We start from the raw sequence: 10,947 nt of genomic DNA, 5'->3' as shown, positions 1-10,947 counted from the left end.
AGATAGACAACAGACTCGCCAAGGCAAATAGCGCCTTTGGAAGACTACACAAAAGAGTCTGGAAAAACAACCAACTGAAAAACCTCACAAAGATAAGCGTATACAGAGCCGTTGTCATGCCCACACTCCTGTTCGGCTCTGAATCATGGGTCCTCTACCGGCATCACCTACGGCTCCTAGAACGCTTCCACCAGCGTTGTCTCCGCTCCATCCTCAACATTCATTGGAGCGACATCATCCCTAACGTCGAAGTACTCGAGATGGCAGAGGTCGACAACATCGAGTCCACGCTGCTGAAGATCCAGCTGCGCTGGGTGGGTCACGACTCCAGAATGGAGGACCATCGCCTTCCCAAGATCGTGTTATATGGCGAGCTCTCCACTGGCCACCGTGACAGAGGTGCACCAAAGAAAAGGTACAAGGACTGCCTAAAGAAATCTCTTGGTGCCTGCCACATTGACCACCGCCAGTGGGCTGATATCGCCTCAAACCGTGCATCTTGGCGCCTCACAGTTCGGCGGGCAGCATCCTCCTTTGAAGAAGACCACAGAGCCCACCTCACTGACAAAAGGCAAAGGAGGAAAAACCCAACACCCAACCCCAACCAACCAATTTTCCCCTGCAACCGCTGCAACCGTGTCTGCCTGTCCCGCATCGGACTTGTCAGCCACAAACGAGCCTGCAGCTGACGTGAACATTTACCCCCTCCATAAATCTTCGTCCGCGAAGCCAAGCCAAAGATAGTTAAAGAGTGAAGCATTCTGTTTTACTACTGTTGGGTCCGTCAGAACAGCAGGAAAATAACTGTCCTTGAATCTAGAGGAACTGGGGTCTCCCACCCCACCACCCCACCATCGACGTGGTCTACCAGGATCGTTATCTGAAGAGGGCTCAAAATCACTGAGGCTCCTTTCAGCCCCGCACTCAGCATCTTTCAGCTGCTCCTGTTGGAGGATCAGAGCCAGCCCCACCAGGCTGAGGAGCAGCTTCCGACGGGCAGAGAGAACGCTGAACGACCAATGGAACTGCTCGCACTGACCCTCCGAGACTTTACTAATTATTAAAGAATATTTATTTTAATACGAACACTTGTCTTGCATATGAATTTCTTGTCCGGTTATATGTGTGGAAGATTATATAGTTTTGCTATGTAAAGAATGTTGCAGAACCTGCTGAGGTTCTCCAGCATTGTGTTTTCTATGTGCCTACAATGTTAGGAGACCGCAGAGCCCACCTCACTGACAAAAGGCAAAGGAGGAAAAACCCAACACCCAACCCCAACCAACCAATTTTCCCTTGCAACCGCTGCAATCGTGTCTGCCTGTCCCGCATCGGACTGGTCAGCCACAAACGAGCCTGCAGCTGACGTGGACTTTTTACCCCCTCCATAAATCTTCGTCCGCGAAGCCAAGCCAAAGAAAGAAGACAATGTTAGGACGACTAATAGGAACCTACTCCACATCAATCTTCCCTTACACCCATAACCCTCTATTTTTCTTACATCCATGTGCCTGTCTAAGAGTATTCCTATTGTACCAGCCTCCATTACTACCCTCAGGAATGCATTCCAGACACCCACCACTGTCTGAGTGAAAAAGACCTACCCCTAAACTTTACCACTCCTCATGTCCTCTGGTATTTGCTCTTATCACTTAAGGAAAAAGGTGCTGGCTGTCCATCCTCTCCATGCCTATGATAAATTGTATACACCTCCTGTGAATGTTGTGTATCTGGATTTTTAAAGGCCTTCGATAAAGTGCCGCATCAGAGGTTGCTTAATGAGATGAGAGCCCATGGAATTACAGGAAAGATATTAGATTGGGTGGAGCATTGGCCGATAGGCAGAAAGCAAAGGGTGTGAATAAAGGGATCCTGTCCTGGTTGGTTGCCGGTCATTAGTGGTGTCCGCAGGGGTCGGTGTGGGGGCCACTTCTTTTTACAATATATATTGATGATTTAGGTTATGGATTGAATGGTTTTGTGGCCAAGTTTGCAGATGACACCAAGATAGGTGGTGGAGTAGGAAATGTTGAAGAAACTGAAAGGTTGCAGAGAGACTTGGACAGTTTAGGAGACTGAGCAAAGAAGTGGCAGATGAGATACAATGTTGAGAAATGTACATTTTGGAAGAGGAAATAAACAGGGAGATTATTCTTTGGATGGGGAGAAAATTCAACATTCAGAAGTGCATAGTGAGCTGGGGTGAGTGTTGGGGTCCTTCGTGCAGGATAACCTTAATGTTAATCACCAGGTTGAATCGGCAGTAAAGAAAGCGAAAGCCACGTTGACATTCATTTCAATAAGAATAATATACGCGACTAAAGAGGTGTTGATGAGGCTCTAAGGGGCACTGGTGAGACCTCATTTGGAGTAACTGTGTGCAGTTTTGGGTCCCTTATCTTGGAAGGGATCTAATAATGTTGGAGAGAGTCCAGAGAAGATTTACCAGGATGGTTATGAGGAACGTTTATCAGCTCTTGGACTGAATCATTGGGATATAGAAGAATGAGCGGGGATCTCATAGAAACATTTTGAAAGCTGAAAGGATTGGACAGAGTCGATATGAATAAGATGTTTCCCTTGGTGGGTGAATCCAGGACAAGAGGCCACGGTCTCAGAATGAGAAGGGACCCATTTAAATCAGAGACGAGGAGAAATTTCTTTAGCCAGAGGGATATGTGGAATTCGTTGCCACATACAGCTGTGGAGGCCCGATCGTTGGGGGAGTTTAAGGGGAAGATTGACAGGGATCTAATTAGTCAGGGGTTCAAGGGATATGGGGAAAAGGCCAGAATTGGCACAAAACAACAAATTTCATGACTTGCTCATGACATTAAATTCTAATTCTAAATTCTGATCCTGGACTGAAATAGGGAAGATGGATGATACAAGGTCCCTGGGGGATGACCACAAGTCACCAGGATTCAGAATTGATCACCGCACACTGACCTTCCTTTATATCATCAAGGACCAGCCAATTGCATCAATACTTAAAAGAAAGATTTCATTGTGCAGCCTCTAATTACATAGTCCACAAAGAGCTGGGTGGCGGTTTTTGAAAGCCTTATCACTCTTCAACGCAAACAAACAAGAGAGAGAATTTTGCAGGGAGCAAGGTCCCACAACACCAAGGAGATAAACACAGATAATCATTTATTTTTTCTCCAGTGTGCATTGAGCCATAAATATTGGTTTTGAAATATTGCTGGGAAATCTGTGGCATCAACATTCAAAGGCAGGCAGGGAAACTCAGCGCAAGGGAGGGTGTGGGAAGGGCATTGCGGTCTACAATGCAGGTTACTATGGCTTAACAGGTGGGAGACCATTGTAAGATATGAGGCCAGTCATATCAACAGAAGTGTTTGGAGGCCAGAACTTGGAACTTCAGGAGGGGGTTGAATCTCTGCCCTTGTGGATGGCAGATTACTTGGTGTATTTAAAGTGGAGAAAGATAAATTGATTGAGCAATTGAGGGTTAATGGGGAACTAGCGTAGACGAGGAGTTGTGTCAGAGAGTCAGTTCAGAAGCAGGTCCTTGCAGCCCAACTCATCCGTGCTGAACAAAGTGGCCAACACAAACTAATCCCATTTACAGTCACAGATGCATGCACCGTGGTAACAGGCCCTGCGGCCCAACTTGCTCATGCCAAACAAAATGTCCCACCCACAATTGACCCACCTACCTGCGTTTGACCCATCCTACCCAGGTATCCATCCAATTTTTTCTTACATGTTGCAGTAGTACCTATCTCAACCATATCCTCTGGCAGCCTGGTCCATGAACCCACCACGCCCTGTGTAAAAAAAAAACATTACCCCTCAGGCTCCTGTTAAATCTCCCCTCCCCTCACTTTAAACCTATGTCCTCTGGTTATTGATTTCCCCTGTTCTGGGCCAAAGACTCTGTGCGTTCACCTGATCTGCTCCTCTCGTGATTTTGTTCACCTCTCTGAGACCACCCCTCATCCTCCTGCCCTCCAAGGAATAAACCTCCAGCCTGCTCAACCTCTCCCTGAGGCTCAGGCCCCAAGTTTCTGCCTGCATTTGACCCAAATCTCTCTAAACCTTTCCTTTGTACCAAACGTAACCATCGTCCCCGCCTCTACCACTTCCTCTGGCAGTTCGTTCCACACACCCACCAAAGGTTGCCCCTCAGGTCCCTGTTAAATCTTAACCCTTTGTCTATGTTTTCGAGCTTTAGACTCCCATACCCTGGGGAAAAGACTGTGGTCCCTTATCATCATGGTTTATCTATGAGGCCAGCAAAAGTTTGAAATGTACATTTTATTTACAGTACAATTCCAGCCGTTTAAACTCATGCTGTAAACTTACATTTATGCCCTAATTAACCTACAAACCCTGTACATTTTGAGAACATTGGAGGAAACTGGAGTCCTGGAGGAAACCCACGCAGACACGGGGAGAACGTTCAAACTCCTTACGGACAGCGACGGATTTGAGGCCAATTTGCAACACCTCCCAAGATGAAATTGAAAGTGACATCACAGGTGGACAGGGTTGTCGAGAGAGGTTTTGGCACAATGGCCCTTCGTAAATCAAAGTATTGAGTACAGGAGCTGGGAGGTTGTGCTAAAGTTGTACAAGGCCAAATTTGGAGTTTTGTGTGCAGAGATTTACTAGGGATAGTGCTGGGATTTGAGGAACTGGGTGCAAAGGAAAGATTAAACAAGTTAGGAGCATAACAGAATGAGGGGAGATGCGATAAAGGTACAAAATTATAATTGGTATAAATAGAGTAAAAGCAACTAGGCTTTTTTTCCACTGAGGTTGGGTGAGATACAAACCAGAAGATGAGGGTTAAGGTGAAAGGGGAAAAGTTTATGGGGAACACGAGGGGGAAACTTCTTCACACAGAGAGCGGTGGGAGTGTGGAACGAGCTGCCAGCTAAAGTGGTGAATGCGAGCTCAGTTTTAGAATTGAGACGGGTACATGGATGGGAGGGGAATGGAAGGGGTGAAGATCAGTGGGTGGGGGGGGGCAAGGCAGAATAATAGTTTGGCACGGGCTAGTTGTTTTCTGTGCTGTAATGTTCTATGCTTCTAAGTGACTATGAAAATGTGCAGATGGTTCGATTGTGCTGTTGGAGCTGAGGTGTGATGAGTGTAACATAATGTGGAAACAGGCCATTTGACCCATCATATCTATGCCAACCCCCCTGCATTAAACCCATCTACCAGCATATGGCCCATAGCCCTCTATGTTTGGGAGCTCGTCTAGACGCTGCTTAAATGGTGTCAGGGACTCTACATCCACCACTCTCTCCACAACTGTATTAGGTACTTTCCACCCCCTGTTGCCCCTCAGATCCCCTCTAAATCTCTTAAACTTTACCCCAAATCTATACCTGCTGACTTTAACTACCTTTGATATTGGGAAAGATTCCCTGCAGTCTCCCCTTGCTGTACCCCTCCCAGATTTATATACCTCCATCACACACCCCATTTGTACCTCCCTCACCACAGGTCCATCAGGCTCACCTGGCCATAATTGTAAATGTTCCAGCCCTGGCAAACTTGTGTGGACATTTCAAAAGTAACAGAAGTGGAAGAAGGGGGTCACATCGCTGATAAGGTGGATGTACAGCACAGTAATGGGCCATTTCGGCCTACGAGTCTATGCCACCCAATTAACCTTACATCCCCGTTTTGAGCGGTGGGAGGAAACCGGAGCCCCCAGGGAAATAGCATGCAGATATGGGGAGAGCATTCAAACTCCTTACAGATAGCACCGGATTAGAATCGCTGGTGCTGTAACAGCGTTGCGCTAACTGCTACGCCAGCCAAGTCCTTAGAGAGGATATTGTCCAATGTGACCATAAGGGTAGAACTAAGGAATAAAAGACCGGTGATTACCCCCCCCCCCATTACATCATCACAGAGTTAGAGGAACATAAAGAAGAAAAGTGTACAAGCAAGTGGGTTATTGTCATGGGGGGTTGTAAATTTCCCATTTTTGACTGGGATTGTCTTTGTGAATGTAGGGCTTAGATAGGGAGGACTTTGTGAAGTGCATAAAAACACAGAATTGCTGGAGGAACTCAGCCAGTCTCACCGCATTCATAGGAGATAAATATATATTACCAACTTTTCAGGCCTGAGCCCTTCTTCGAGGTACAGTAAAATCCCCATTAGCCAGAATTCAAGAAACCTGCAACCTCAAGCAACCGGTAGAAAAAATTGCGGAAAACTAATTGGTAAAAATTACGAAGCTTTAACATTGGTATCCCCTAGTGGACAATTAGTCAATCGTGCAACACGCAATCTCAGGCAACCGGTAAATTCACTTATCCAGCATCTACCAGTCCTCCAAGGTGCAAAATAGTGGGGAGTTTACTGTATAAGCAATAAACAGGAAGGCATCTGATTAAAGACTGGGAGAGAAAGGGGGGGGGGGCAGAATGGCCAACAGACAAAAGGTGTTAATTGGATATGAGGAAAGGTGAGAATTGATTTTGGTTCTGTGAAATGAGGCAGAGAGAAGGGGGGAGGGGAGAGAGAGAGAGATGGGGAAAAGCAATGGGAGGAAGAAGAAGGGTGGTGGCTTAATGCAAACTGGAGAAGATGATGTTTATGCCAACTGGTTGGAGGCTGCCCAGTCAGAAGATGTGGTAGTGTTCCTCCAGTTTGCAGAGCATGAATACATGGACAGACATGTCAGCAAGGGAATGGGATGGAGAATTGAAATGGGTGGTCATTGGGAGATGCATGCTATTGCAGCGGACAGAGCCACGGTTCTCAACCAAGCACAGTCTGCTCCCAATCTCTCTGATATAGAGGAGACCTCAACAGGAGCACCGGGTGTAGTAGACAACCCCTGCAGATTCATAAGTGAAATGTTGCTTCACTAGGAAGGACTGTTTGAGGCCGCGAATGGTGGTGAGAGAGGTGGTGTGGGCCCAGGTGGAGCATCTCCTACGGTCACAGGGGTAAGTGCCAAGGGGATGATTGGTGGGGAGGGAGGAGTGGTCAAGGGAGTCATGGAGGGAGTGGCCCCTGTGGGCAAAAGAGAGGGGAGAAGAGGGGAATATGTGTCTGATGGAGGGATCATGTAGTGTGGTGGAATGGCGGAGGAGGATATATTGGATACGGAGACTGGTGGGGTGGTAGGTGAGGACAAGGGGAATCCTGACCTTTGTGTTTCATCCCTTTCTGACGAACATGTTCTATGTTCTATCCAAGAACATTTTTTGAGACAATATGTAGATTGTCCTAAAGAACTGTAAAGCAGTTTATCGAAGAGGTAACTAAGAAGATAAAGCAGTAGACAGGGCTCATGTCATCTTCTACTGAGTAAATTAGTGCTGTTCCACATGCAGGCCTGGCCCAGAAGGTTTAGACATGATCCAGAGTAAAATGGTCAATTGGATCCAAAATTGGCTTGCTGAGATGAAGGAGAAGGAAGTGGAAGAAGGATGTTTTTCTGACTGGAAGTCTGTGATCAGTGATGGACCACAAGGATCAGTTCAGGAATCCTTCTTGTTTATGATGTATATTGATGTCTCGAATGTGAATGCAGAAGGTATGATTAGTGAGTTTGCATATGACATGAAGGTTGGTGGCATTATGGAGAGCGAGGCAAGGTTTCCAATGGTGCAGAAGGTTAGCAATCAGGTGGAAAGTTCAACGAGGCTTTGGTCAGTGGAAATTGTTCCCAACAAGTGCAAGTAGGAAGTGAAGTAGAGATGTGACATGTACAGAAAATGGTAGGAAGTTTTAGCGATAAGCGTTGAATCAGAGTCAGGACTTATTGTCGTGAACAAGTCACAAAATTTGTTGTTTTGCGGCAGTGTCACAGAGCAAACTTTCATATTATAACCATCTCACAACATTACTATAAAAAAATTAAAATAATAGTACATGAAAAGTGAGGTCATGTCTTTGGTTCATTGTCCATTCAGGAATCTGATGGCGGTGGGGAAGAAGCTGTCCTTGTGCCTCTAGATGCTCATCTTTAGGCTTCTGTACCTTTTCCCTCCGCCAGAGGGAAGAGGGCATGGGCTGGGGTTCTTTGAGGATAGAGGCTGCTTTCTTAAGATACCACGTCAGGAAGTTGTCCTTGGTGGAGTGAAGTCTGGTGCCTGTGATGTCAAAAGCCGAGTTAACAACCCTCTGGAGTTTATTCTTGTCCTGAGAGTTGATGCCACCATACCAGGCAGTGATGTAACCAGCCAGAATGCTCTCCATGGTACACTTGTAGAAGTTTACAAGAGTCTTTGGTGACATATAGAACCTTCTCAGGCACCAAACAAAGTATAGCCGCTGGTGAGCCTTCTTTGTGATTGCATCAACTTGGATACTCCAGGACAGATCCTCGGGGATGTTGACCCCCAGGAATTTGAAGTTCTTGACCCTCTCCACTACTGAGTCCTTGATGAGGACTGGGTCATATTCCCCTGACTCCCTCCTGAAGTCCACAATCATCTCCTTAGTTTTGTTGATGCTGAGCGCAAGGTTGTTGTCATTACACCATCCAATGAGCTGATCGATCTCCCTCCTGGACGTTTCCTCATTGCCATTTGTGATTCTGTCGACAACTATGATGTCATCAGCAAACTTGTAGATAGTATGTGCAAAGGGAGGGACATTCAAGTGATGTCACAGGTAGATATGGTTGTGAAGAAGGTGCATGGCACTTGGTCCATTTGGTTGAACTATCAAATATAAGCGATGGGACATTCTATTGCACTCTTGCAAAACACTAGTGAGACCACACTTGGGTGCAGTTCTGGTCTCCACATTGTAGGAAGGATGTGGTGTTATTGGAGAGAGCGCAGATGAGATTCACCAGGATGTTACCTGGGTTCTAGTTATGAGGAGAGATGGATAGGCTGGGCTTGTTTTCACTAGATCGAAGAAGATGAGTGAGGGGAGTGGGGTTGTGCGGAAGCATGGTAACCTGATAGCAGGGTACAAAGTTAGAAGAGGCAAAGATAGGCTGGCCAGTCTAAATCTTTTTCCCATGATATTTGGATCAACAGGAACTGATTAGGGATAAGTCATCATGGCTTTGTACATGGTAGGATGTGTTTAACCAATCTTCTAGAGTTTTTCGAGGAGGTTAGCAGAAAAGTATCTAGAAGGAAAGGTTGCAGATGTTGTCTACATGGATTTTAGTAAGGCCTTTGACAAGGTTCTACGTGGGAAGTTAGTCAAGAAGGTTCAGTTGTACAGTGTTCATGGTGAGGTAGTAAATTGTATTCGACATTGGCTTTATGGGAGAAGCCAGAGAGTGGTTGATTGCTTCTCAGACTGGAGGTCTATGCCTCAGGGATCGGTGCTGGGACCATTGTTGTTTGTCACCTGTATCAATGATCTGGATGATAATGTGGGAAACTGGATCAGCAAGTTTGCAGATGACACTAAGATTGGAGACGTTGTGGACGGTGAGGAAGGTTTTCAAATCTTGCAGAAGAATCTGGACCAGCTGGAAAAATGGGATGAAAAATGGCCGAAGGAATTTAATGTGGACAAGTGGGAGGTGTTGCATTTTGAAAACCAAGAAAGGACGTACACAGTGAATGGCTGGGTAATGGGGAGTGCGGTAGAACAGAGGGATCTGGGAATACAGATATATAATTTCCTGAAAATGGTGTCACATTTTTTTTTAAAAATGTAGGCATAGAGAACTCCATAAGTTTTGAATGGTGGGAGAAACCTGGATAAAACCCATGCAGACACTAGAAGAAGGTTTCAACTGCTCACAGTGAGTGCTGGATACGAACCTGGTCACTTGGCTTCTATGCTAAATGGAACATAGAGAGAGTTTTTTGCACATCGGCCTTCATAAATGAAAATACTGAGTATAGGAGTTGGGATGTTTATGGTAAAGTTGTATAAGATATTGGTGAGGCCAAATTTGGAGTATTGTGGACAGTTTTGGTCACCAAACTACAGGAAGGATATCAATAAGATAGAAAGAGTGCAGAGAGGATTTACTAGGATGTTGCTGGGACTTGAGCCGCTGAGTTACAGGGAAAGGTAAAACAGGTTAGGACTTTTTCCCTGGAACGCAGAAGAATGACGGGAGATTTGATAGAGGTTCACAAAATGATGAGGGGGACAGACAGAATAAATGCAAGTAGGCTTTTCCCACTGAGGTGAGGTGACATGGGTTAGGACATGGGTTAAGGGTGAAAGGAGAAAAGTTTAGGGGAAACTTCTCCAAACAGAGAGTGGTGGGAGTGTGGAACGAGCTGCCAACTAAAATGGTGAATGTGGGCTGGATTTTAACATATAAGAATTTGGACAGGTACGTGGATGGGAGGGGTATGGAGGGATGTGAACTGGGTGTAGGTCAGTGGCACAAGGCAGAAAAATAGTCAGGCCCAGACTAGAAGGGCTGAAGGGCCTGTTTCTGAGCTGTAATGATCTATGGTTCTATGATAGGAATTTCAATAACAAGATGGCATAGTTTAAGTTGAGAGGAAGGAGATTTTAAAAGATTTTTAACCAGAGTGGTTTATATCTGGAACATAGACTTTCACATGGACAAAGGATAATATTCTAATACAGGTTGGGTTTTGATGGCTGGAATCAGCTTCTACTGTGTTGTAAATAAATTTAACCATGGAACCACAGAACATGGAAACAGGCCCTTTGGCCCACTTTTCCATGCTGACCATCAACTCATTTACAATCCCCAATCCTCCCACAATTCTCTCAATCCTCCAGCTTTTCGCCCTCACCCATGCTCTCGAGTGGCCAATTTAACCCACTGATTTTGGGGACATCGGAGGGAACCAGAGGGCTGGTGGGGCGGGAACCCCACCCGAATCACAGGGGAGTACGCGCAAACTCCACACGGCCAGCGGCCAAAGTCTCCGGGGCTGTGAGGCAGCGATGCCACTGCACCACCACGTTCTGTGAGCACCTGTCGGAAAACAGAGCAGTTGGTTGGAAAAGCAGTTAAGTTGATTTTTAAAATGT

The sequence above is a fragment of the Narcine bancroftii genome, chromosome 2 (genome assembly GCF_036971445.1).
Source record: "Narcine bancroftii isolate sNarBan1 chromosome 2, sNarBan1.hap1, whole genome shotgun sequence".
Taxonomy (NCBI): domain Eukaryota; kingdom Metazoa; phylum Chordata; class Chondrichthyes; order Torpediniformes; family Narcinidae; genus Narcine; species Narcine bancroftii.
The sequence above is the reverse complement of the archived record's forward strand: the minus strand, read 5'-3'. Positions refer to the sequence as shown.